This window comes from Callithrix jacchus, chromosome 1, assembly GCF_049354715.1.
Source record: "Callithrix jacchus isolate 240 chromosome 1, calJac240_pri, whole genome shotgun sequence".
NCBI classification, from domain to species: domain Eukaryota; kingdom Metazoa; phylum Chordata; class Mammalia; order Primates; family Cebidae; genus Callithrix; species Callithrix jacchus.
The window spans coordinates 68164041-68191973 of NC_133502.1; the positions used below are offsets into that span (position 1 = coordinate 68164041).

Sequence of the window (27933 nt, forward strand, 5' to 3'; positions counted from 1 at the left end):
TGTGGATTTGGGGTGAAGAGTTCTGTAAATGTCTATCAGGTTTTCTTGCTCCAGGTCTGAGTTCAAGCCCTGGATATCCTTGTTGATTTTCTGTCTGGTTGATCTGTCTAATATTGACAGTGGGGTGTTAAAGTCTCCCACTATAATTGTGTGGGAGTCTAAATCTCTTTGTAAGTCTTTAAGAACTTGCCTTATGTATCTGCGTGCTCCTGTGTTGGGTCCATATATGCTTAGGATCGTTAGCTCTTCTTGTTGTATCGATCCTTTTACCATTATGTAATGTCCTTCTTTGTCTCTTTTGATCTTTGTTGCTTTAAAGTCTATTTTATCAGAGATGAGAATTGCAACTCCTGCTTTCTTTTGCTCTCCATTTGCTTGGTAAATCTTCCTCCATCCCTTTATTTTGAGCCTTTGCGTATCCTTGCATGCAAAATGGGTTTCCTGGATACAGCACACTGATGGGTTTTGGCTTTTTATCCAATTTGCCAGTCTGTGTCTTTTGATTGGTGCATTTAGTCCATTTACATTTAGGGTTAGTATTGTTATGTGTGAATTTGATACTGCCATTTTGATGCTAGCTGGCTGTTTTGCCTGTTAGTTGTTGTAGATTCTTCATTATGTTTATGCTCTTTAGCAATTAGTGTGATTTTGGAATGGCTGATACTGGTTGTTCCTTTCTATGTGTAGTGCCTCTTTCAGAAGCTCTTGTAAAGCAGGCCTGGTGGTGACAAAATCTCTGAGTACTTGCTTGTTCGCAAAGGATTTTATTTTTCCTTCACTTCTGAAGCTCAGTTTGGCTGTATATGAAATTCTGGGTTGAAAGTTCTTTTCTTTAAGGTTGTTCAATATTGGCCTCCACTCTCTTCTGGCTTGCAGAGTTTCTGCCGAGAGATCTGCTGTGAGTCTGATGGGCTTCCCTTTGTGGGGGACCCGACCTTTCTCTCTGGCTGCCCTTAGTATTTTCTCCTTTATTTCAACCTTGTTGAATCTGACGATTATGTGCCTTGGGGTTGCTCTTCTTGCAGAATATCTTTGTGGTGTTCTCTCTATTTCCTGCAATTGAGTGTTGGCCTGTCTTGCTAGGTGGGGGAAATTTTCCTGGATGATGTCCTGAAGAGTATTTTCCAACTTGGATTCATTCTCTTCATCACATTCTGGTACACCCATCAAACGTAGGTTAGGTCTCTTCACATAGTCCCACATTTCTTGGAGACTTTGTTCATTCCTTTTTGCGCTTTTTTCACTGATCTTGGTTTCTTGTTTTATTTCATTGAGTTGATCTTCGACTTCTGAAATTCTTTCTTCTGCTTGGTCAATTCGGCTATTGAAACTTGTGCATGCTTCGCGAAGTTCTCGTATTGTGTTTTTCATCTCCTTTAATTCATTCATATTCCTCTCTAAGTTATCCATTGTTGTTATCATTTCCTCGAATCTTTTTTCAAGGTTCTTAGTTTCTTTGCATTGATTTGAAACATGTTATTTTAGCTCACAAAAGTTTCTCACTATCCACCTTCTGAAGTCTAATTCCGTCATTTCGTCACAGTCATTCTCCATCCAGCTTTGTTCCCTTGCTGGTGAGGACTTTTGTTCCTTTCTAGGAGGCGAGGTGTTCTGGTTTCGGGTGTTTTCCTCCTTTTTGCGCTGGTTTCTTCCCATCTTTTGGATTTATCCACCTGTCGTCTGTGTAGTTGCTGACTTTTTGATTGGGTCTCTGGGTGGACCCCCAGATTGTTGATGATGAAGTATTTCTGTTACTTGGTTTTCCTTCTACCAGTCTAGCCCCTTTGCTGTATGACTGTAGAGGTCCACTCCAGGTCCTGCTTGTCTGGGGTACACCTATAGCAGCTGCGGAACAGTGGGGATGCTACCAGTTTCTTTTTCTGCTATCTTTGTCCCAGAATGATGTCTGCCAAATGTCAATCTTTTGGATATAGAGGGGTCAGGGAGCTGCTTGAGGAGACAGTCCGTACTTTATAGTAGCTCAAGTGCTGAGCTGTGAGCTCTGATGTTCATTCAGGGCTGTTAGGCTGCTACGTTTAGTTCTGCTGCAACAGGACTCAAAAAAAGCCCTTTTTTTCTCAGCTGCTCTTTCTGAAGGGGTTGGTGCTTTGTCTTTGAGTGTCTGCCGGGTTGTCCTGCCCAGCTAGGAGGCAGTCTTGTCCTGCCGGGGCTCCGCCCTGCTGGTGTGAGGTTTACCCTGTTTCTGCAGGCTCCGCCCTGCAGCCGCGGGCTCCGCCCTGCGGCGGAGTCTCTCTGTTGTACCAGGTTGCCTCGGCAACGGCAGGATGCGTCAGCAATGGGCGTGTACCTCAGTAGGGGCTGATTGCCTCGGTAATGGCGGACGCCCCTCCTGCACGGAGCTGCGCCTTAAGGTAACCTCCTAACAGCCAGCGTTTCGAATCCCATTTTGTTTGTTGCACTGCGCTACCCCTAACGCTTTGTCCTGGGCTGGCTCACTGTTCAAGTCCCGTTCAGTCTCAAGTTCAGCCCTCTCAGGTCTCAGGTTGCCAGTTCAACAGGGTACCCGGAACAGTGCGCTTTTGTGCGGACCTCTGTGGAGTGCCTCTGCGCTCCAGCGCGGGCCGCAGCCGCTCCGGCTGCTGGGTACACCAGTCAAGATCTCTGGCTGGCGTCCCGCGTTTGTTTTATATCTGGGAATTTCCCCGTTCTGTGGGCAACAAAGGTCCGTTTGGAAATGCGTCCCTGACTCACCTACTCCGCGCATCCAGCGAGAGCCTCAATCCTGGGTTGTTCTCACAGCGCCATCTTGAGTCGTCCCCTTCGCTCTTGTCGAGAATCTCTTTAAACCAGGAGGTGGAGGTTGCAGTAAGCCAAAATTGTACCACCACACTCCAGCCTGTGTGACAGAGTAAAACTGCCTCAAAAAAAAAAAAAAAAAAAAAAAAATTGTTGGAATGCCTAGGGCCATAAAATATGTAATACTTAAATGTTCATAAGATATGATCCAAAGGGATATTTTGGGACACATTAAGAGCTGCTGGGGCATAGGCAAAATGATTAAAAAAAAAAAAAGACACGAGAAAGCACTGAAGAAAAGAGACCCTCTGGTTCTCTTTGCTCATGGTCACCCACAGCATCACCTTCACAATGCTAGTAACAGCTGCAGCTCCTGTCCTGTCATATTCAGCCTAGCCCTTGCAGTCTGTGGCACTTAATGCAAAGTCTCTGTGGAGATACAATGACAGATTGCAGGCTTGGTTGTGAGGGTGGGATACAGCTTTTGCTGTAAAGGCAATAAACAGGCTGTGTTCTGGGCCTGGGATCGTCATGGATGAAGTGGGAGCCTCCTCCTGTCCACCTAGGTTGCTACCTAGCCTGACTGAGAGGTAAGTTATAAAGTGGGCAGTGAGTCTTCAATGTTCGGTCCCGCTTCTGCCTTCCCGCAACTGCTTTCATCCACTACCTGCTCTCCCAAGCAGCACAGTCGCTGCTGGAGAGTCCAGCATGACCATTAGCTCACTTGGTGACTTTGAGTGAATTCCTTACTTCATTGAGCTTCAGTTTTCCAATCTGCAAAATTGGGCTAATTTCAATGACTGTCATCAGGATTAGAAAAAAGGCATTTAGAGCAGCCTATGGTTGGTGTTTTGTACATTTTACCTGCTGCTGGCTGGTGTGCAGGGAGAAACAGGGAAAAAGACTTTGTGGGCTACACAGGGCTGTGTGCTGGTGATCATGGATACCTAGGGCAGCAGAGAGACAAAACTGTTAGTCTGGAAACTGTGTTCCACTATGGGCTTGTGCATTCACCTGTCAAATGGGCAAGTGACTCCTATTGGTTTCCATGGAAATATAGAAATTCATCTGTTGTTTATTTCACGTAAGGATGAATTAGGAACTTAGAGTTTTTGGAAGAAAAGTGCCCATTACATTCTAAGTTAAAAGATTTAATCATCCAATTTCAATCTTCAACATTCTTGGCAAGTGATGCCGAAAGTTATTGTTTCATTTATTATACTAATTAAGTGTATTCATGGAAAGGATGCATGCACATTAAAAATAAATTTATTTGTAGGAATATATCTCTGGTATTTACCTTCATTATGTGCATCAGTGGAATAGGATTCAGGTTATATCTAGTCTTTGGATAGGAGTGTCCTAAACATTAATTCATAAAGCAGCATTTTGGTATTTGAAGGGCATTTGTTGCCCTTAGGAAACCTGCTATGTATGCACTGTGCTAGGCCTGTTTGTAAATGTCTTTGGGACACAATGTAGCTAAATTGCTGATGTTAATTAATTCTATAATTCATTATGGAATAGAACTCATGGCATGCAGAAAAGGAAAGGGATCTTGACTTGTCCTTGGCATTCACCTACTCTGGGCAAATTTCTGGAATGGAACAGGCTAAGTGTGTCATTAGCATGTTCTGACTCCTTCTCTGCACTTCTCATCTGCCTCCTGGAGCACTCTTCTCTCACTCTCCAACATCAGTGTCCTAACTGATATCCTGAGGTACAACTGTGGCATCTCTGACTGGGAGCCCCTGCTCCAGACCACTTGTCCTGTTTCCCTCTCCCCACCTAGTCATAATGTTGCAGCTGATCTCAGCCAGGAGGATGAAGACAAGTGTGTAGATTAAATTAATTCACACTGTTGTCTGGATGACTGATATCCTCGTGTGTTTATAGTGCTATTCTTTAGAAAAGAGAATTTTTCTCCTCTCCTTTCTTCACCTTTTTTTTCCCCAATGAAAAAACATTCAGACCATTTGACAAAGTGAAGTGAAAAAATTCAGACAACCTGAAAGACAAATTTTGTAAGCAGGAGAGGTAATATATCCCACCTGGGAGTTTTTGCTGATTTCAGTTCTTTTACGACATCTCTTCCGAAGTATGTCCTCTGGTTGTTTAGAGGTGTTGCCAATATGGGAAGACCTTATCAGGAAGGACTACAGAATTTGTGGAATCCAGGGCAAAAAGAAAATATGGAGCCCCTTGTTAAAAAATTGTTAAAAATTTTGGCGGGGCATGGCGGATCACACCTATAATCCCAGCACTTTGGGAGGCCGAGGTGGGCAGATCATGAGGTCAGGAGTTCAAGACCAGCCTGGCCAACATGGTGAAACCCCCGTCTCTACTAAAAATACAAAACATTAGCTGGGTGTGGTGGTGGGTGCCTATAATCCCAGTTATTTGGGAGGCTGAGGCAGAGAATTGCTTGAACCCAGGAGGTGGAGGTCACAGTGATTTGAGATGGTGCCATTGCACTATAGCCTGGGGGACAGAGTGAGACTCCATCTGAAAAAAAAAAAAAAGAAAAGGAATTTCAAGATGTGACCACAGAGCATTTTAGTCTGTAGAAATTTCTTTTGCACACTTGCTTAGTGTTCTGCAGAGATTCTTTTGGGATGCTCAAAACTGTTTTCTTTTTATGGTGTTTCTCCTTGCTTCACTTTAAAGCTCCTATACTTGTATATCACAACTTCAGTGTTCAAAATGAAGCTCCACTATCCACTTGAGAGGGTGGATAGAGGGGTTTCCTTAAGGGGGCCACAGGATGAGGCCTGCGCTGTGAGTTGAGCTCCTTGCTGTGGCCAACTATGGAGGCAAGGGATCACCATAAGAAGTGAGAGGTAAGGAGCAGGACAGTCTTCCTGATGGTGTTCTGGCACGTGTGTACTCAGGCATCCTTCACATACAGTCATGCACGTATAACAACGTTTAGGGCAACAACAGACTGCATATCCAATGGTGGTCCCATGAGATCATAATACCATATTTTTACTGTACCCTTTGTATGATGTGTTTAGATACACAAATACTATTGTGTTAAAATTGCATACAGTATCCAGTACAGTCACATACTGTACAGGTTTGTAGCCTAGGAGCAATAGACTATACCATATAGTTTAGGTGTACAGCAGGCTGTCCCATCTAGGTTTGTGTGAATACAGGCCACGATGCTTGCACAATGGTGAAATTGCCTCATGATGTATTTGCTGAACATATCCCTGTTGTTAAGGAATGTATGACTGTATATCCAAACTTAGAGGATGCACAAAGGAAAGTGTGGAAAGTGTTAAAAAGCAAGTTGCCCTGCTTCTGTCTTCTGGTGAATTTAGTAGATGTTTGTTTCCTCAGAGATTCTGATGGTATTAGCAATCCTTCAACCTTATATTTGGTTTTAAATTAGAGTCTTCTAGCTGGTAATTGTTCTCATTTTCTGGGACTAATATACTCACTTCAGAAAGAAAGGAACCAGACCCCTAACCCCAACATATGTGCTTCAGTTATTTTATAGTCTGTTTACAGGAGAGAAATATATATATAAGAGCCAATATGCTTTCTCAATTGCATCTCCTAGTGAGACTTGTTTTACCTCGAAATTCAGGTTTATTTTCTTTCTAGGAAAGGTATTTTTTTTTTTTGAGACAGAGTCACTTTCTTTCACTCAGTCTGGAGTGCAGTGACATGATTATAGCTCAAACTGTAATCAAACTCTTGGGCTCAAGGGATCCTCCTGCCTCAGCCTCCTGAGTAGACAGGACTACAGGCACAAGCAATAACCCCTAGCTAATTGTATTTAAAGAGATGATGTCTCACTGTGTTGCTCATGTTGGTCTTGAACTCCCGACCTCAAGTGATCCTCTGGCCTTAGCTTCCCAAAATGCTGAGATTACAGGCATGAGCCACTGTATTTGGCCAAAAGGCAGTGTCTTCATTCCAAAAATTAAAATAACCACTTAAATACAATTTTTGGGGAGAAGACACAGTTATGAGATAAAAATAAAACATACCCCAGAGCCTACATACTTAACATTTTTTAGTTAGATGGGTTTTTAAAAGTCAGTCATGTGAGATTTAAATTATAGGGAGGCACACTGATCAGCCTCTCTGTCCATCTACACTGCAGCCAGGACAATACTTCTAAAAATCATCTTGGATTATATTATATAATAGAGGATCTTAAAAATGTGCACTTTGTGAAAGTGTGCATTACCAACTTAGTGATTGCAGTGGGTCACCATTCTTAACCCCAAGGGGAAACTCTGGGAGAGCAAACAAAATGTGTGCCTCACTATTGTTTAATATTGTGCCCTGTATTCTAGCTTCTATTATTTGAAGTGATTAAAATGTGCTTTATAACTATATACTGGGCCTGTAGGTGAAATGTTGACAAGCCAAGGCACAGATGAGAATCCCAAACTGAGACAGCTTAAGAAATGTCCAGGGTCTTGTAACAAATGAAAATGTCACATGGCATGAGGTCATGTTAGAAAACCTCAAAGAGGATAAAAGATGTTCCACAAGCAACAGGCCAGTTTATAAATGGATCTATGTGGGATTGTTGTTAGTGTCCATCCTTGACCCAAGGAAAGACCTGATCCATTGGAAATGTTTTGTCTCTCTAACAAAAGGAAGCAGGGCATAGAAAGGACAAAAGAGGGATTTTGGATTATTTTCATGGCAGAAGTCCATACTGGTGAGCTACCTTTGAGACCTGACAGCTTATCAGGACGTATTAGAAAACTTTGAAGAGGATACTGAAAGCCATGGATGAGGTCACTAAGGGAGTGAGGCAGGTGTGGAAGAGGAGAGGCCTGATGAGGAGCAGCTGGGGCTGGCAAGGGGCTGGTGATGTAGGAGGAGCAGAGAGCACTATGTCTTGGGACACTATGCTGGTAGGTCAGTTGCAGTAGGAGCAAACTGAGAAGTGAACATTGGGTTTGCCAACAGTAGGGGTGGGGTTAGGCCTGCAGTGGGCTCAAGAGAGGACCAGAGGAGAGGGTTAGAGACAGTGTAAGTGACTCTTGCAAGAAGTTGTACTTAGAAGGGTGATATGGTTTCACTGTGTTCCCAACCAAATCTCGTCTTGAATTGTAGTTTCCATAATCCCTATGTATTTTGGGAGAGACTTGGTGGGAGGTAATTCAATCACAGGGGGGTTACCCTCATGCTGTTCTCGTGATAGTGAGTGAGTTCTCACAAATCTAGTGGTTTTATAAGGGACTTTCCCCTTTTTTGCTTGGTACTTCCCCTTCCTGCTGCCATGTGAAGAAGTATGTGTTTGCTTCTGCATCTGCCAGGATTGTTAAGTTTCCTGAGGCCTCCTTAGCGCTGCAGAACTGTGGTCAATTAAACCTCTTTTCTTTATCAATTATCCAGTCTTGGGTATGTCTTTGTTAGTGGTGTGAGAATGGACTAATAAAAAGGGAGGGAAAGCAAAGGTGGAATAGAGAGATTTTTATTGGGGGGATGGTTGGGATGCTCAGAAATGTTCCTACAGACTGGGAAAGCTACATTCAGCATCCTGGCTTTTGTTTGATTTTGTAGGACTGAGAAAGCGTCAAAAAATCTAAAGTCTGGAGATATTTCTAGGCACTGACGAAAGATTGAAACCCTTTGTAATAGAAATGCAGCAGCCAATCTGGTCTTGCCAGACAGGGGAGAGCTAGGCCTCCATGAGTTTGCTGTGGGAGCGGCAGGGAATAGTCTGGGTTTTGCTCTTCCCCGGTGGGCCCTGTCCTGCCTTGGTCCATCCACCCCTGGGTCCTGTCCCTAAAACTGGTCACAGAAGATTATGGGAACAATATAACCAAGACATACTAAATGCTTCAGTAACTTATTGTAGACTTCATGATAGTTACTACTTATTGAGGCACTATGCTGGGTATTTAATATATGTTAGTTTATTTCTCACAACAGTCCTACAAGGTAGGTACTTTTGTAGATGAGGAACTTTATAGATGAGGAACCTGAAGGGCAGATAGGTGCACTTGAATAGCAGGGCAGCTATTCAACCGAGGTCTATTTGATTCCAAAGTTTATATCATGTAATACTGTTTCTTTATTGCTCTGGTGACCAGAATTTTGCTTAATCTTTATATTTTTACTTTTTTTCTTTTTAAACCTTTGCAAGTTTGTTATGTGGATATATTGCATGATGCTGAGGTTTGGGGTACAAATGATTCTGTCATCCAGGTAGTGAGCATAGAATCCAATAAGTAGTTTTTGAACCCTTGTCTCCCTCCCCAGTAGTCCCAGTGTCTGTTGTTGCCACCTTTATGTCCATGAGTACTTGATGTTTAGCTCCCACTTATAAGTGAGAACATACAGTATTTGTTAACTTTTTTAAGACCCCACTTTTTTTTTTATATTCAATTTTTAACTCTTGAGGTAGGAAGTGAGGGAAGATCCCATAACACCTGTTGCATGAAGTACCCTCCATATATGGTAACAATTGCTCTATTTTGTCTTTGTCATATTTCTGTTAGATATGAAGAGCTGTCTTTTAAGCCTAATATTCTGAAATGTGAAGAAGAAAGACATTTATTCCATTTTTGCCACTTACTCTTTGTTTCTAGCTTATCACTTTTCTAACTTTTCACCTCAACACTGCAAGGCTAACTTTTCACTGTATTCTCAAGTGGCTGCCACCTTCTCTCTTCGGCCTTGTGTTCTGCCTTCTCTGGACTCTTCTTAGTAGCATTGTATTAGTCCATTCTCACACTGTTAATGAAGACATAACTGAGACTGAGTAATTTATAAAGCAAAAGAGGTTTAACGGACTCACAGTTTCACATGATTGGGGAGGCCTCACAATCATGGAAGAAGGCAAATGAACAGAGGCATGTCTTACATGGTGGCAGGCAAGAGAGCATGTGCAGGAGAATTGTCCTTTATAAAACCATCAGACCTTGTGAGACTTATTCACTATCATGAGAACAGCATGGGAAAAACCTGCCCAGTGATTCAATTACCTCTCACTGGGTCCCTTCCACAATGGGGAGCTACAATTCCAGATGAGATTTGGGTGGGGAGACAGCCAAACCATATCAAGCATGATGCCGTACTTAAGCAGAACTTCCCACAGAGCTCTATCAGGGATGCATAATGGCTCTGAATGAGACAGGAAAGTGTGTTCTATTTTGTTTCTATTCTGACTCTGAAGAACGCCTAATATCATTGTAAAGATAAAGCCAAAAGTCACAGCAGCCCACTGGACTGATGCTGTTAAGCTGATGTCTAGTTTAGAGTGACTCTCAGAGTGATCAGCTTGGAGCTCATTTTTTTTTTTTTTTGCACCAAGCCAGCACTTCCCAAGGTGAATTTTATGGAACACTGTTCAGGGAGATGTGACAGGAATGCCACAAAAAGGTGGACCCAGTGACAACACATTTGGGAGCTACTGCATGTGCTCTGTCTCTCCTGAGGACTGATAATACTCATTAATGTGTCAAAATGCTAAGAAGTCACATAGGGTGACTTAGCCTGGGTTTTCCTAGCAGCAAATTGTGAAACCACGGAGATGTAGGATATGATAGAAGAGAAGTGGGAAACTGATACAAGGATGGAAATAAAGCCAATAAAGTGTGCATTCCCAAGAAAGTGAGCAGAGCTTTACCCCAAGGGGAAACTTCAGGAGATCATGTGAAATGCATGCCTTAGAATGATCCTACCTGAGGGAAAAAGGGGCTGTGTTATTTTTACACCAACTGCTGTCAGTTATTGCTGATGGCTGCTCCCAATTTCTTGTACTTCTAGCCTGTCACTGGCAGAACAGCCTCTCAGGCTTTGCAGAAGTCTCTCAGACAAAGCACTACAGATCAGGCCATGGAAGTCAGTTGGAGAAATTTAGGATGAACAGAGGATGTGGATGTTGTTTGTTTCGTAGAAAGAACCCTAACCCAGTATTTCAAAAATCTGAATTGGGCATGGAACACTGGTTAGGGATCCAGTTTAGGAAGTGCAGATGTAATAGGGTCACAAATTTAGTATACTACACAAGACTCCTGAAGAAAATAAAACTGGCTCTTATAGACTATCTGGGTCCTCTCACCAGAGCACTTAGGACATTCTGAATCTCCCAAATGTGTCACAAAGATTGTGAGAAACCAGCAATACTGTATTAGGGTCAAACACAACCAATACCACACTGCTGCCCCCAGACCAGATGGACACAGCCACAGGCAGGGCAGCTCCCAGAGCTGGGCTGTCTCAGAGGGTAGCCGCTAGTGTCATCTGGAAGTCGAGCACTTGGAATATGGCTAGTACAACCAAAACACTGATATTAATTTTTATTTTAATTATTATTATTATTTTTGAGATGGAGTTTCGCTGTTGTTACCCAGGCTGGAGGGCAATGGCACGATCATGGCTCACCACAACCTCCGCCTCCTGGGTTCAAGCAATTCTCCTGCCTCAGCCTCCTGAGTAGCTGGGATTACAGGCGTGTGCCACCATGCCCAGTGAATTTTTGTATTTTTTTTTTTTTTTTTTAGTAGAGACGGGGTTTCACCTCGTTGACCAGGATGGTCTCAATCTCTTGACCTCGTGATCCACCTGCCTCGGCCTCCCAAAGTGCTGGGATTATAGGTGTGAGCCACTCCGCCTGGCTATTTTAATTATTTAAATTGTAAAGGGATCTGCATGCATGTGGCTTGTGGCCACCTTATTGGACAGTGTGATCCTAGAGGCATGCTGCCTCCCCGGGGTGCACGTGGGGAGGTGTGCCCCATGCCCACGTGGATGTCCTCCAGCTCCTTCTTACATATAAGGATGTCTCACTATTCTTCTCCCACTCTGGTTTCCACCTCAAGGGTTGCTTACATTTCCTGGTCCTGGTGTTCTTTCAGTAGGCACCTGCTGCCTAAGACTTCTCCAGCAACCCAAAGGGAGCGGCTTTCTTCACAGGCATCCAGAAGATTCCTCTGACCCCTTCCAAACGACCTCACAGCCAAGTGCTGCCATAGAGACACCTTCTCACGCTTGCCTTCTTTAACCCCTCATGGGACTTTGAAGTGAGGTCCCAGGTGAGGCACCTTTTTGAGGCTACCTTTCTCCTGCACCCCAGAGGGGCAGTTTGCAGCAAGCTCCACTCCCGCGGACCCTCAGCAACTTCTCTGTCATCTAGTGACACCTCTCCCATGAGGTCTGCATCTCAGCCTGAGGGAAGGAGCTCTTCCTTGGGGGCTCCCTCAGCCTCATAGTCATGGCTTTGCCTCCTTTTGAGATTCCTAAATTCTCAAGAGTTCTTTTTACCTCTTACTAGTCAGTCTCCCATCATGCCAATCCCAGTTTAGTTAATAATTCCTTACGTTCAATTTCCTGCTCAAATTACTAGTAGTTGCTGTCTCCTGATTGGACTCTGACTGATACCCTGTAATAATCTGACCTTCATTTGGGAAAAGATAACATCAAAAATTGTCACCAAGAAAGGATAGGATGCCTAGAGATGATATATACAAGTTATACACTTACAGACAGAAAATGAAAACATAAGCTATATTTCAAAACTCTCTATGTTTGACTATATAACTTGTGATGATAATTTTGCAACTTTCCAATATCACTATTAGAGAATAGAGGAAGTCCACTGTTCATTGCTTCAAATGAGAAATTAAAAGCTGTAATGGGATATATTACTGTCAATTATTCAGGATAAAAGGGAGAGGAGGTGACTTCACCTTCAGGAATAGTGAGCAGGGATGGTCCATGGAGGTTGACAGTAGAAGAGACTCTTTTCACTTGACTTGGTAAAGACAGAGGAGTCCTCACCAAAAGACCTTTCAAAGCCTTTTATGACAGAAAACTCACCAGCCAAGGACTGAGTACGAAATAAAAGGAATTTGTGTAAAAATCCTTCTGGTTGATGTCTACCTCCTGGTGTTCTGAATTTTTCCTTCACAATCTTATAAAAATGATTTGTTTATTAAATTAGGACTTGGCAAGTAGAAGACAGTGCCTCTTACCTTGGCTAAGAATTCCCCTAAAATGGAATCTTCCTTATCGACTTAATTCTGTTAATGCTGTAACTATCACAATTTAAAGCTGTCATATGTTGAGCTAGGTCTTAAGCTCAGCACTTTTCATTTATGTCCTATTTAACCTTTAAAAAATGCCAGTAGACAGATGAATAAATTGAAGTTTAGAGGTTAAGTAACTTCCACATGGTCATATGGCTGTGGCAGAGCTGGGTTCTGAAGCCAGCTATGACTGACTCTAAATTCTCCTGTTCCTTCTATCCTGCCACTAACATCACTGTTCATCAAAAAGCAATTTTCAATTTTGCCGATTCCCTTAGAAAGCACCATCACTGCCTGCTTTAGTTCCTTCTCATGTGGCTATAAAGACATACCTGAGTCTGGATAATTTATAGAGAAAAGAGGTTTAATTGACTCATAAAAATGTTCTACGGGCTGTAAAGGAGGCATGTCTGGAAGCTGAAGGGGAAGCAAGCACATCTTCACATGGTGGCAGGAGAGAGAAAAAGCATGGAAGGGAGATGCTGCACATTTTCAAACTGTCAGATCTCATGACAACTCTCTCTCTTTCACTATCATGAGAACAGTAAGGGGGAATCCGCCCCCATGATCCAAATCCACCCCCATGATCAAGATCCAAGGGACCTCCCACCAGGTCCCTCCTTAAACATTGGGAATAACAATTCAACATGAGATTTGGGTGAGGGCACAGAGCCAAAACATATCGCTAACTGAAGTAAAAGAATAGAAAGGGCTCCTGAAGAACGAATGCTAAAGATAAATGGGGATGTTAGGGGTAGAGTAGATATGTAAGGAGAGGGCTTTAGAGGATCAGATGGGCAAGGACACTGAGAAATAAAGATAAACACATCAGACCCTGTTGCAGTCTGAAGGTTGGCACAGGCTAACAAGACTAACAGACCTCTTTGGAGCAGGGTCATGACAGGAAGTGGGGGAGAGTGGGGCGGATAGTCTCCAGGATGCTGGGAAGAATGGTGGATGAGAGTGAGGCAGGGTAAGACATTTGCCTGATTTCTTTGGAATTCTCATAGCTGATGGTGGAAATGGGAAAGGGCACTACAGTATTCTTAAATTCATAACTACCCTGTAGCTGATATGTACTCAACCAGGATTGTATACTGGGGATGGTAGAAGGTTTAGTTTCAAAGTATAGTGGCAGAGCAAATATTCTTAGGATTCACTGGCTCACCTTTTCCATGTACGAGTCAAGAACATAATAAAAATAAAGGGAAGCAGAAACCATCTGGACCCATCTGGATCAACAGAACTACTTCCTGGGGAACCTCTTCTGATACCAGATACCAGGGGCAGCCAAGAAAGGGGGACAGATGAATTCCCAGGACTGGAGCTGCAACTTTCTTCCCGGCTGCATCTTCCTGGCCTGCAGAGATGGTGCACGACTCTGTAACACAGTCATCTGGAGAATTCTTAAAAGGTGGAAGGATAGCTGAGGTCTGTGCCATGGCTTCCCTGGGAGTGTGGAGGGTAGTAGCTCTTATCTACTTACAGAAATCCCCTTATGCAGGGAGGAGGGGATGAACGTGTCCAGTTTATGAGCTTTGATAGCTGCTCAGAAAACCCCCAAGTCTACAAATTATACCCAGAATCAGAGCTGCTAAGGAGACTTTAATAGTGAATGGTGATGGTGATGATAACATCCTCAATGATGTCAGTAACAGTAGGAATGTTCCCCACAGCCATCAGTGCCCACCACGTCTCATATGTTGTGCCTACTTCTTTACATGCAGTCTCAGTTAATCCTCAGAACAACCATCTGTATGGATGCAAAAACGGAGGCATGAAGAGGTAAAATAAGGTTAAGTTCTGAAGGTAGAATTTCAGTGCTGGTCTGTTGGACACCAAAACCCAGAACTCCGATCATGATGCTATTGCAATGGACACTGTTGGCTGCCTCTCCTCTCCCTCCTCCAGTCCTCAGGACAATCCTCTGATTTGATTCTGGTATCCGCTTTTCTTCATCTAATCCTGTGATTTGGGGAATTGACTCCATCCCCAAGCCCTGAGTGAATCCTACTTAGGCTAAGCCAAGAAGCATGTGACATTTCTTCAGTCAATTATTGGTCTAGGTGGGGCATAAGATTTAAGTAGGCTCAAGCATGGCCTTGTATTTCATGATGAGAGGAGAGATTGTCTCACCTACAGCAAATAAACAAGATAGTAAGTTGTGCTAGTTACGGCTGGTAGCCTCCTTGTATTAGGACAGGTGATCCAGTAACCTATGAGGACAGGGAACCTGGGGACAAAATGTATACATAGAGGACACATAGAAGACATCTGAGCCAAACGAGCTGTAGGCAAACAGAAGTGGAACTCTGGTCATTTTGTGTGTGCAGCCCCATTGACTATCTATTGACTTCCTCATAAGTAATCTAATAAACTTATTTATTTAAGCCAGTTGAATTAGGTTCCTGTTACTGGCAGTCCAGCATATCCTAACTGATACAGCTCTGCCCTCCCTCAGTAACTTGCAGAATCAAGTGTCCAATGTCCTTAACGGGCATGTACTATCTCAATTATACAAAACATGTTCTGGTTTTATTTAACCTTTAAACATAAACCTACGTCCTCTAGTAGTTAGTTCTTAAAGCTGTGTTCTTACTTTTCTTACTTCACAAATAGTCACTAACTTCCCTTACACCAACGCAGTAAGGGAGCCTAATGATATTTCTTAGCCTACTTTCCCCCCACTCTGATTTGATCAATATTCTAAATGAAAGATTACAAAAGTCATCTTTTCGAAGAAAGTAATGATGAATTGCAGGGAGCAAAACACACCATCCAGAGGGAAGCCTCCTTCTTATAATATACAATAATGCCTGTGGCATGTTTCCAAGCCCCATGGAGAGCTGAGTGGAGGGAAGTGAATGGGGACTGATCATATTCACAAAGGGGGTTTGGATGAGGCTGAGGTGGTGGGAAGGGAGGTGGGATCCAGAAAGGTCAGAGGCCTGGTGCAATTATTCCACTGCTCTTAAGAACAGAAGGTTGAATAGAGAACATCAATGCCCTACTCTTATGTTATGAAGCACTGATGAGAATGGGAGCATAAAACACAGAGAAGCAAGTTAGAAATAACTTCAATTGTATGTACACAATGAAGAAGTTCTGTGTGCAGGGAAAACCTAAGGTCGAGGAATAGTGGCCACAGAAGGTAGAGGCTGGCTTTTTAAGGGACTATGCAGAGAACCTAAGAAATGAAGTTGTTATGAGTTATTAGGGAAGATGGACTGTCATCAGATTCTGTATGCAAATTATTAGTGGAGGCAGATTTGTTCTACATGGCATCATACAGAGAGAAAAGGAAACAACAGTTTTAGAGTTGCCTGATGATATTCAAATCTTGGATCTGGGCTGTTATTTTTTCAATACTGTCAACTTTATACCTGGTTGACAGTATTTTATCACCATGGCTTTGCAGTTTAATCTTAGAGCATCTAATATGCTATCAATACAAGAAGGGGGGGCTTCCTTTGGCATAGATTATGTCAAGTGTTTTTTTTCCCCAGGGTGTAGGTAACATCATCAGTTGTTTTCTTTTGTCTCTGCATTCGCCTTTTGATATTCTTTATAGAAAAACAATGTTATTGCTCTCTCTTTATTTTGTCAGAAAGGACGGTGGAAGCTGGTCAAATACTTATGGCAGGTCATTGCTTTAAGAAGGAAAACTTGGTTAAAACAGATGATTAAAAAAAGGAGAAATAGGAGGAAACTAGGTTTTATGGTTTCAACTTGCTTCCTAATTCTATCCTATATGATGATTGTATTAAGTCCTTATTTTTTCTAAAAGCAATATTGTAAATTAAGACAGTATTCCTGGAAACCCAGTTAACAGTACAAAAATACTGAAAATATTGATCATAATAATAAACGGAAAATGTACAACGGGAAAATATTTTACAAATAATAACTAGATGCATTTAAATATTCCTCCTTAAGCAAAGTTTTCCCTGTAGCCTTCCATCTTTTCAGTACCATTAAGTTGTTGTGAAAATAAGCACGAGTAAGAGAAAATTACCTAGATTAATTTAGCAGATCAAGAACCAGTCCTGCAGGATGCAGGGATCATTCCTTTGCCTCCAGAATCTCAAAGTCTTACTTCCCAGTGGTGGAGAAAGGGTATGAAACAGAAAAAGTAAAGTACAAACTCCATGGTTGCTGATTGCAGAGAGCGACAAGGAAAGATAGGTGTAAGGACCAGGTGTCCTCTGTGATCTGTGTGAACAAGAAATAGACTTAGAATATTTGTTTTTATCAAATGTTATTGCAAATGCTTTTTCATAAGCATTGAGTAAAACTAAGAGATCAGAATTTTTGATGAAGGGAGAAAGTTAGTGCTACCTGTGGTGTTTGCACCTGATTATGGAGTTAGAAGTATTATATCCATATTTCATTTTTAATACATTTCCTGATTATAAAAACATGCTTATTGTAAAAAAAAAATAACTACTTTCATCATCTGGAGCAATCACTTTGCTTTAGTGTATTTCCTCCTGCAGTTTTAAAAATGAAAATCCCAAGAGTTTTCAGAAGTTTCTGGGAAACATGGATATGAATTTAAAAAGAAAAATTTAAGAAGACAAAACAGGAGATAAGAGAGTAATAAATGCATGAAATACTCAGAGCTGAATCGCCAGATCTTAGAAACACTGGAATAAATCTAAAAGAGTGGTCTTGTATATTTTATAATCTTAATTTATATTATAATGAGAAATGAAGCACATCTGACTTCAGAGTCCTCATCTTCTACTGTTTTAAGGATGCTATAAAAGTGACCCATTGTAGAGAGAATTAATAAATGAGAACTAATGGACCCAAACCAGGGACAAGTAAATATGACATAAATATACAAACAACTTTTAGGCACGACCAAAGTATGAATCATATGAAGGCAGCACTCAGTGGATGACTTTTTGCTTAAGGTATCTAATGGTCCTTGTCCAAAATAAATTTAATTGTTACTGTTTCATTACATTTTTTCATATCTCAGTAACCTGGAAATTCCTTTGAGAGTTGTAGGTTTAAAACAATTAAATTGCCGCTTAACAAGCATTGACTTTTGAATTTTGTAAGCTTTTGAATTTTGTTTTGCATGAAATTGTTAGTAGCAGAATGAGGAGATGTGGTATAGACCAGATGTTTCCAGCATTTCCTCTTTATGAAGTATGTTTCCTCTTTATGAAGTAAAATGATGTTAAGACCCTCGTATAATAATTTTTTTTTTTTACTTCGCTTAAGTAAATATGTTTGTGGATTAGTGGGTTCTGTGAAATAATTACCCAGCCCCAGCCCATAGGCTGGGCTTCAGCCATTGAATAACTAGAGAAGAGGAAACTTGTAAAGAAAGACTTACTGTGGGAAATGGAAGTGTTCCCAGGGGCCCTCTTCCTCCTCATGGAAATGTCTTCATATTGCAGAAATGTTTCCAGCTTCCTTGTTTTGTGAATTAGTCTTATTTAGGTCTCTCATGCCAGTCCCACACAGGAAATCATATTTCTGCAATATGGCCCTGTGTCTCCTTCCTTTGGAATATGGTAAACACCTGCTTTGTCCCAACAGAATTAAGCCAAATGATGACATTGCAAAGAGTCTCTTAGCTGGCTCTCTGTTGGTCTTGTTTTTATTGTTATACGTGGACCAAGTGTCTCAGAACTTTTCTCTTAATTTCATGTGCCTCTCACCCAGATTGGCTTTGGAGAGCAATCATGCAACTTCTGTGCGATTCTGCAGATTTCCCTCCGAAGTGAGAGAAGAAACAGAATCACATTTTGAGAAGATATTGCATTGCTGAGACTTCTTTTGATTTATCTGGGGTGCCAGTCCTTCAGCCTTCTGTCCTGTTTTAGCTTTAGATGTAACCATTCCTAGTTATTATTAACTCAGAAGGAGAGAGATGTTTTGTCAATTCAGTCCATTCAGTGACGGCTGCAGAACATTCATGGCACAGTTGGAAAAATAGTCTGTTGCTTTTATTGAAAGGATGATCTTTCCTTTGGGAGGAACAAAACCCATATTCCATGTTATCTGGCAGAGAAACACTTATGTAGTCAGAAAGACAGTTGCTTTTAGCTTTTAAAAAATATACCAATTGAGAACGGGTTTTGTGATGCAAATTTGGTGCCAATGACTAAGCTTCTTTGAAGAGTAAAAGTTGAGAGGTACTTTGGCAGAGCCCTGGAACCCTCCAGGATATTCTGAAGAGATGCTGAAGTTCTTATCTTTCTTGGTTTGAAGGTTGTCTCTCTCACACTGAACATAGTACTTGAAGAAACTTTAGGAATGTAGGCATTAAAGTTTTTTTTTTTTTTTTTAAATTTTTTATTGGATTTTAGGTTTTGGGGTACATGAGCAGAGCATGCAAGACAGTTGCGTAGGTACACACATGGCAGTGTGCTTTGCTTTTCTTCTCCCCTTCACCCACATTTGGCATTTCTCCCCAGGCTATCCCTCCCCACTGCCCCCTCCCACTGGCCCTCCCCTTTTCCCCCCAATAGACCCCAGTGTTTAGTACTCCCCTTTCTGTGTCCATGTGTTCTCATTTTTCATCGCCCCCCTATGAGTGAGAATATGCGGTGTTTCATTTTCTGTTCTTGTGTCAGTTTGCTGAGGATGATGTTCTCCAGATTCATCCATGTCCCTACAAACGACACAAACTCATCATTTCTGATTGCTGCATAATATTCCATGGTGTATATGTGCCACATTTTTCCAATCCAGTCTATCATCAATGGGCATTTGGGTTGATTCCAGGTCTTTGCTATTGTAAACAGTGCTGCAATGAACATTCGTGTACATGTGTCCTTATAGTAGAACGATTTATAGTCTTTTGGATATATACCCAGTAATGGGATTGCTGGGTCAAATGGAATTTCTATTTCTAAGGCCTTGAGGAATCGCCACACTGTCTTCCACAATGGTTGAACTAATTTACACTCCCACCAACAGTGTAGAAGTGTTCCTTTTTCTCCACATCCTCTCCAGCATCTGTTGTCTCCAGATTTTTTAATGATCGCCATTCTAACTGGCGTGAGATGGTATCTCAATGTGGTTTTGATTTGCATCTCTCTGATGACCAGTGACGATGAGCATTTTTTCATATGATTGTTGGCCTCATATATGTCTTCTTTCGTAAAGTGTTTGTTCATATCCTTTGCCCACTTTTGAATGGGCTTGTTTGTTTTTTTCCTTTAAATCTGTTTGAGTTCTTTGTAAATTCTGGATATCAGCCCTTTGTCAGATGGGTAGACTGCGAAAATTTTTTCCCATTCTGTTGGTTGCCGATCCACTCTAGTGACTGTTTCTTTTGCCGTGAAGAAGCTGTGGAGTTTCATTAGGTCCCATTTGTCTATTTTGGCTTTTGTTGCCAATGCTTTTGGTGTTTTGTTCATAAAGTCCTTGCCTACTCCTATGTCCTGGATAGTTTTGCCTAGATTTCCTTCTAGGGTTTTTATGGTGCCAGGTCTTATGTTTAAGTCTTTAATCCATCTGGAGTTAATTTTAGTGTAAGGTGTCAGGAAGGGATCCAGTTTCTGCTTTCTGCACATGGCTAGCCAGTTTTCCAACACCATTTGTTGAACATGGAATCCTTTCCCCATTGCTTGTTTTTGTCAGGTTTATCAAAGATTGTGTAGTTGTATGTATGTTGTGTTGCCTCCGGTGCCTCTGTTTTGTTCCATTGGTCTATATCTCTGTTTTGGTACCAGTACCATGCTGTTTTGATTACTGTAGCCTTGTAGTATAGTTTGAAATCCAGTAGTGTGATGCCCCCCGCTGTGTTCTTTTTGCTTAGAATTGACGTGGCTATGCGGGCTCTCTTTTGGTTCCATATGAAGTTCATGGTGGTTTTTTCCAGTTCTGTGAAGAAAGTCAGTGGTAGCTTGATGGGGATAGCGTCGATTCTGTAAATTACTTTGGGCAGTATAGCCATTTTCACGATATTAATTCTTCCTAACCATGAACATGGAATGTTTCTCCATCTGTTTGTGTCCTCTCTGATTTCGTTGAGCAGTGGTTTGTAGTTCTCCTTGAAGAGGTCCCTTACGTTCCTTGTGAGTTGTATTCCAAGGTATTTTATTCTTTTTGTAGCAATTGTGAATGGCAGTTCGCTCTTGATTTGGATTTCTTTAAGTCTGTTGTTGGTATAGACGAAAGCTTGTGATTTTTGCACATTGATTTTATATCCTGAGACTTTGCTGAAGTTGCTTATCAGTTTCAGGAGTTTTTGGGCTGAGGCAATGGGGTCTTCTAGGTATACTATCATGTCATCTGCAAATAGAGACAATTTGGCTTCCACCTTTCCTATTTGAATACCCTTTATTTCTTTTTCTTGCCTGATTGCTCTGGCTAGAACTTCCAGTACTATATTGAATAGGAGTGGTGAGAGAGGGCATCCTTGTCTAGTGCCAGATTTTAAAGGGAATGCTTCCAGTTTTTGCCCATTCAGTATGATATTGGCTGTTGGTTTGTCATAAGTAGCTTTTATTACTTTGAGATACATTCCATCGATACCGAGTTTATTGAGGGTTTTTAGCATAAAGGGCTGTTGAATTTTGTCAAATGCCTTCTCTGCGTCAATTGAGATAATCACGTGGTTTTTGTTTTTGGTTCTGTTTATGTGGTGAATTACGTTGATAGACTTGCGTATGTTGAACCAGCCTTGCATCCCTGGGATGAATCCTACTTGATCATGATGAATAAGTTTTTTGATTTGCTGTAGCAATCGGCTTGCCAATATTTTATTGAAGATTTTTGCATCTATGTTCATCATGGATATTGGCCTGAAGTTTTCTTTTCTCGTTGGGTCTCTGCCGGGTTTTGGTATCAGGATGATGTTGGTCTCATAAAATGATTTGGGAAGGATTCCCTCTTTTTAGATTGTTTGAAATAGTTTTAGAAGGAATGGTACCAGCTCCTCCTTGTGTGTCTGGTAGAATTCGGCTGTGAACCCATCTGGACCTGGGCTTTTTTTGTGTGGTAGGCTCTTAATTGCTGCCTCAACTTCAGACCTTGTTATTGGTCTATTCATAGTTTCAGCTTCCTCCTGGTTTAGGCTTGGGAGGACACAGGAGTCCAGGAATTTATCCATTTCTTCCAGGTTTACTAGTTTATGCGCATAGAGTTGTTTGTAATATTCTCTGATGATGGTTTGAATTTCTGTGGAATCTGTGGTGATTTCCCCTTTATCATTTTTTATTGCATCTATTTGGTTGTTCTCTCTTTTATTTTTAATCAATCTGGCTAGTGGTCAGTCTATTTTGTTGATCTTTTCAAAAAACCAGCTCTTGGATTTATTGATTTTTTGAAGGGTTTTTTGTGTCTCAATCTCCTTCAGCTCAGCTCTGATCTTAGTTATTTCTTGTCTTCTGCTGGGTTTTGAGTTTTTTTGATCTTGCTCCTCTAGCTCTTTCAATTTTGATGATAGGGTGTCAATTTTGGATCTCTCCATTCTCCTCATATGGGCACTTATTGCTATATACTTTCCTCTAGAGACTGCTTTAAATGTGTCCCAGAGGTTCTGGCATGTTGTGTCTTCGTCTCATTGGTTTCGAAGAACTTCTTTATTTCTGCCTTCATTTCGTTGTTTATCCAGTCAACATTCAAGAGCCAGTTGTTCAGTTTCCATGAAGCTGTGCGGTTCTGGGTCGGTTTCTGAATTCTGAGTTCTAACTTGATTGCACTATGGTCTGAGAGGCTGTTTGTTATGATTTCAGTTGTTTTGCATTTGTTGAGCAGTGCTTTACTTCCAATTATGTGGTCAATTTTAGAGTAGGTGTGATGTGGTGCTGAGAAGAATGTGTATTCTGTGGATTTGGGGTGGAGAGTTCTGTAAATGTCTATCAGGTTTTCTTGCTCCAGGTCTGAGTTCAAGCCCTGGATATCCTTGTTGATTTTCTGTCTGGTTGATCTGTCTAGTATTGACAGTGGAGTGTTAAAGTCTCCCACTATTATTGTGTGGGAGTTTAAGTCCTTTTGTAAGTCATTAAGAACTTGCCTTATATATCTGGGTGCTCCTGCATTGGGTCCATATATGTTTAGGATCATTAGCTCTTCTTGTTGTATTGATCCTTTTACCATTATGTAATGTCCTTCTTTGTCTCTTTTGATCTTCGTTGCTTTAAAGTCTATTTTATCAGAGATGAGAATTGCAACTCCTGCTTTTTTTTTGCTTTCCATTAGCTTGGTAAATCTTCCTCCATCCCTTTATTTTGAGCCTTTGTGTATCCTTGCATGTGAGATGGGTTTCCTGGATACAGCACACTGATGGGTTTTGGATTTTTATCCAATTTGCCAGTCTGTGTCTTTTGATTGGTGCATTTAGTCCATTTACATTTAGGGTTAATATTGTTATGTGTGAATTTGATACTGCCATTTTGATGCTAAGTGGCTGTTTTGCCTGTTAGTTGTTGTAGATTCTTTATTATGTTGAAGCTCTTTAGCATTCAGTGTGATTTTGGAATGGCTGGTACTGGTTGATCCTTTCTATGTGTAGTGCCTCTTTTAGGAGCTCCTGTAAAGCAGGCCTGGTGGTGACAAAATCTCTGAGTACTTGCTTGTTCGCAAAGGATTTTATTTTTCCTTCACTTCTGAAGCTCAGTTTGGCTGGATATGAAATTCTGGGTTGAAAGTTCTTTTCTTTAAGAATGTTGAATATTGGCCCCCACTCTCTTCTGGCTTGTAGTGTTTCTGCCGAGAGATCTGCTGTGAGTCTGATGGGCTTCCCTTTGTGGGTGACCCGACCTTTCTCTCTGGCTGCCCTTAGTATTCTCTACTTTATTTCAACCCTGTTGAATCTGACGATTATGTGCCTTGGGGTTGCTCTTCTTGCGGAATATCTTTGTGGTGTTCTCTGTATTTCCTGCAATTGAGTGTTGGCCTGTCTTGCTAGCTGGGGGAAATTTTCCTGGATGATGTCCTGAAGAGTATTTTCCAGCTTGGATTGATTCTCTTCGTCCCCTTCTGGTACACCTATCAAACGTAGGTTAGGTCTTTTCACATAGTCCCACATTTCTTGGAGACTTTGTTCATTCCTTTTTGCGCTTTTTTCTCTGATCTTGGTTTCTCGTTTTATTTCATTGAGTTGGTCTTCGACTTCAGATATTCTTTCTTCTGTTGGTCAATTCGGCTATTGAAACTTGTGTTTGCTTCGCGAAGTTCTCGTATTGTGTTTTTCAGCTCCTTTAATTCATTCATATTCCTCTCTAAGTTATCCATTCTTGTTATCATTTCCTCGAATCTTTTTTCAAGGTTCTTAGTTTCTTTGCATTGATTTAATACATGATCTTTTAGCTCACAAAAATTTCTCATTATCCATCTTCTGAAGTCTAATTCCATCATTTCGTCACAGTCATTCTCCGTCCAGCTTTGTTCCCTTGCTGGTGAGGAGTTTTGGTCCTTTCTAGGAGGCGAGGTGTTCTGGTTTTGGGTGTTTTCCTCCTTTTTGCGCTGGTTTCTTCCCATCTTTGTGGATTTGTCCGCTGGTCGTCTGCGTAGTTGCTGACTTTTCGATTGGGTCTCTGAGTGGACACCCAGAATGTTGATGATGAAGTATTTCTGTTGCTTGGTTTTCCTTCTACCGGCCTAGCCCCTTCGCTGTCCGACTGCTGAGGTCCGCTCCAGACCTTGCTTGTCTGGGGTGCACCTCTAGCAGCTGTGGCACAGCGAGGGATGCTACCAGTTTCTTTTTCTGCTATCTTTGTCCCATGATGATGCCTGCCTAATGTCAGTCTTTTGGATATAGAGGGGTCAGGGAGCTGCTTGAGGAGACAGTTTGTACTTTATAGGGGTTTAATTGCTGAGCTGTGCGCTCTGTTGTTCCTTCAGGGCTGTTAGGCTGCTATGTTTGATTCTGCTGCAACAGAGCTCATTAAAAAACCCTTTTTTTTTTTTTTTTCTCAAATGCTCTGTGTTGAGGGGTTTGGGCTTTATTTTTGGATGTTCGATGAGGTGTCCTGCCCAGCTAGAAGGCAGACTAGCCACTGTTTGGTTGCCAGGCTCCGCCCTGCTGTTGTGTGATTCGCCCTGTTCCTGCAGGCTCTGCTGTGGTCTCCACCACGCCCTGCGGCGGAGTCTCTTCGTTGTAGCGTGTTGCCTCAGCAACGGCAGGCTGCGTCAGCAGTGGACGTGTATCTCAGTAGGGACGGGTTGCCTCGGCAACGGCTGGCTGCGTCAGCAGTGGGCGTGTATCTCAGTTGGGGCGGGTTGCCTCGGTAGTGGTGGACGCCCCTCCCCCACAGAGCGTCTCGGACCGTCTGCTCGGGATAGTTTGAAATCGCGGTTTTGTTCGTCCCACTGGGTATTTCAAACGATCTGTCCCTGCAATCCCCTGGGCTGGGCTACTGTGCAAGTCTCGTTCAGTCTGAAGTCCAGCCCTCTCAAGTCTCAGGTTGCCGGTTCAACAAGTCACCCGGACAAGCGCGCCCTGTGGGGATTGCTGGGTAGGGCCGGCCGGCCGCCGCCGCCCCGGCTGCCGGCTTTGCCAGGCAGACCTACTGTCTGGCGTCCCGTGTCTTTTTATACTTGGGAGTTTCCCCGTTCTGTGGGCAACAAAGATCAGTCTGGAAATGCAGCACTGACTCACCGTTTGCGGATTCAACGCGAGCTCCAACCCTGGGTTGTTCTCACAGCGCCATCTTGAGTCCAAGCCCCCCGGCATTAAAGTTTAATCCCCTCTGAAAGTAAGCCCTCTGTAGAAAGGTCAGTATAATATCTGGGTTTAAAGCTGGTTCCACCACTTACTGTGTGAACTTGAACAAGGTACTTCATTGAGCCTCAGATTCCCTATCTGTAAGGGGGGAAGATAATAGAATCAACCTCATAGTGTGATAGGAATTAAAGGAGAGGGGGCACAGGATCTGGTAGAGTGTAGTGACTCAAGTAGTGCTAGCTATTATTACTATTATTAATCAAATATCTAACAGTAGCTGGTATTTTTAATCATTCTAAGTCTGAACTTCTCACTCTTGTCTCCTGCTTCTTTCGGGTGCAATACCCCATTAATGATGTCCAGCCAAGACCTCCAGAAACAACTCTTGTACCTGAATAAGGCTGTTTTATTGCTCGTTGCAGTGAGAGAGAACACACAACATGGAAATCATGGGAATCATGGGGGTCTCAGTAAGAGAGTGTTAAAAAGGACCCATGGGGTTTGGACTTTGATTGGGTGATTTGAGGCACGGTCTAAGGTAGCAGGGAGATGCTGTTAGAAAGCAAGGCAATTCTGTGATTGCGAATCTCAACGACTCTTATCAACGAGATTGGGGGGAGAATAAAGCTGTCATTGGTAAAGAAGGAGCAGTCTTCATTTCAACCAAGATAGAATGTTTGATATTTCATAGATGGTACAGTGACTTGCTTTTGTCTGTACTTAGACAAAATTATGAAGTGGCCCTGCTTGGTCTTATTTTATCATGGTCTCAAAGAAGCCTGGTCAGAGGCTGGTTTTCTGTGAGATGGTTCATGTCTAATGGGAGAATCACAGGGTCTGCCTGTGAGACCCAGGCCAGCTTCTGGGTTTCAGGGGCTGCTCTTTTTCCTTTCTCAATGGTTACAACTAGAATTCTAAAGAAACATTCCAATGATTTCAATGAGCATCATCTTCCTTCTTGAAGAGTTGAATAGATCAACCAAGCTTTCAGGAAAAACACATCATTCATTTGTTCATTCAACAGATTTTTCTTTGGAATTTCCTACTGGCATTGTCATATGTGCTGAGGCTCTGACAATGAACAAGAAAGAGGATGTGTGTACACCAGAGCATCTAGCAGGGGAGACATTCTAGTAGGGGAGACGGACACATGAGGAAACAAATGAGGAAACCCAGTGTTTTCTGCTCTTGATAAGTCTCCAAACTGACTGTATAGAAGGTACTCTGTACTGTCCATCCCTATTTTGAGATACGTCTCTTTTTTATCCCTGGATTTGATGCCTCTTTAATAGAAAATGGCAATATTTTGAGACATAAACACCTATCTATACCATACGTGACTACATTTCTTTTCTGATGTGCTGGACATAAAGTGAGAAAGGCTGAGAGAAGTGAAAATAGGGATGTAGAAGACTTCCAGATATTAAACATAAAAGATGAGTAAAAGAAAGATGATTTTATTGATTTTGATGTATTTGAAGGAAGAAATCAGTGATGATTTCCCTAGATTCCTGTGCTATTCCAGTGAACAGGCTGCTCTTTATGCTAAGAATATTTGGAAAAGTCAGGTTTCATTTGTGGTTTCCTTATCTACTCCAATTGGTGCTTTGTGAGTGGGTTTTTTCTTCACTCAGAATTCTCTTTCCAGTCCTTCTCTGTCTTATTTTGGTTTCCCTACATTGGTTGGCAAGGTCCCTGCTAATACTTATTAGGTTTGGGATGAATGCCTGTGGATTGATGCTTGGGTTCCCCATATCCTGTAACCCAGATGTCAGCCATACCATCATCCTCTGTCTCCAGAAGCCACAACCACCTTCCCTGTTTATCCTGTGACCACCTGAATGCAGACCCAGCAACTCTTTGTCATCTGTTAAAGAAGCAATTTAGCCAGATACCTGGTAGACCAAAGAAGATGTCACTGAGGGTTTTGCAGGGAAGACAGAGAAGATTTTTCCACATCAATCGACTTGCACATTTTCACTCAACCAGTGTGCAGCAACCGAGGCTCTCTGCTCACCTTCCCCAAAGTGAGACTCTTCTCTCAATTTCCTGGATTTTCTTAGGGCACTGCAACATTTTCATCTTTTTATCCTGGAGAACAATGAAAACTATCATTATGAAAATTCTTTTACCAGCTGTGATGGTTAATTTTATGTGTCAGCTATCCTGGGCTAAATTCCCAGAGAGCTGGCAAACAGCACTTGTAGACGTGTCTGTGTTTCTGGAAGGGATTAGCCTTTGAATCTCTACGCCGAGTACAGCCCAACCTCACCAAGGTGGGCAGGCATTATCCAATCCACCGTGAGGTTGAGTAAAGCAAACAGGCAGAGTAAAAGCCAGTTTTCTTCCTGTTAGAGCTGGAACATTTATTTTCTCTTGCCCTCGAATGTCGGTGCTCCTTGTTCTTGTACCTTCCGACTCAGACTGAATTATACTGCTGGTTTTCCTGATTCTCCAGCTTGCAGGTGGTAGATTATGGGACTTTCTGGCCTCCATAATCACGTGAACCAATTCCCATGATAT

At 42.1% G+C, this 27933-nt stretch overlaps 1 long non-coding RNA gene across 1 annotated transcript in view; it reads left to right on the top strand.

Annotated features, from left to right (window-relative positions):
• Nucleotides 1-1123: 1123 nt before the first annotated feature.
• The window catches only part of LOC144581261 (uncharacterized), a 52509-nt gene continuing 25699 nt past the window's right edge, over nt 1124-27933 (top strand). Inside the window, exon 1 of the long non-coding RNA XR_013531841.1 lies at nt 1124-2372. This is a non-coding gene — a long non-coding RNA (uncharacterized LOC144581261). The remainder of the gene's footprint in view (nt 2373-27933) is intronic.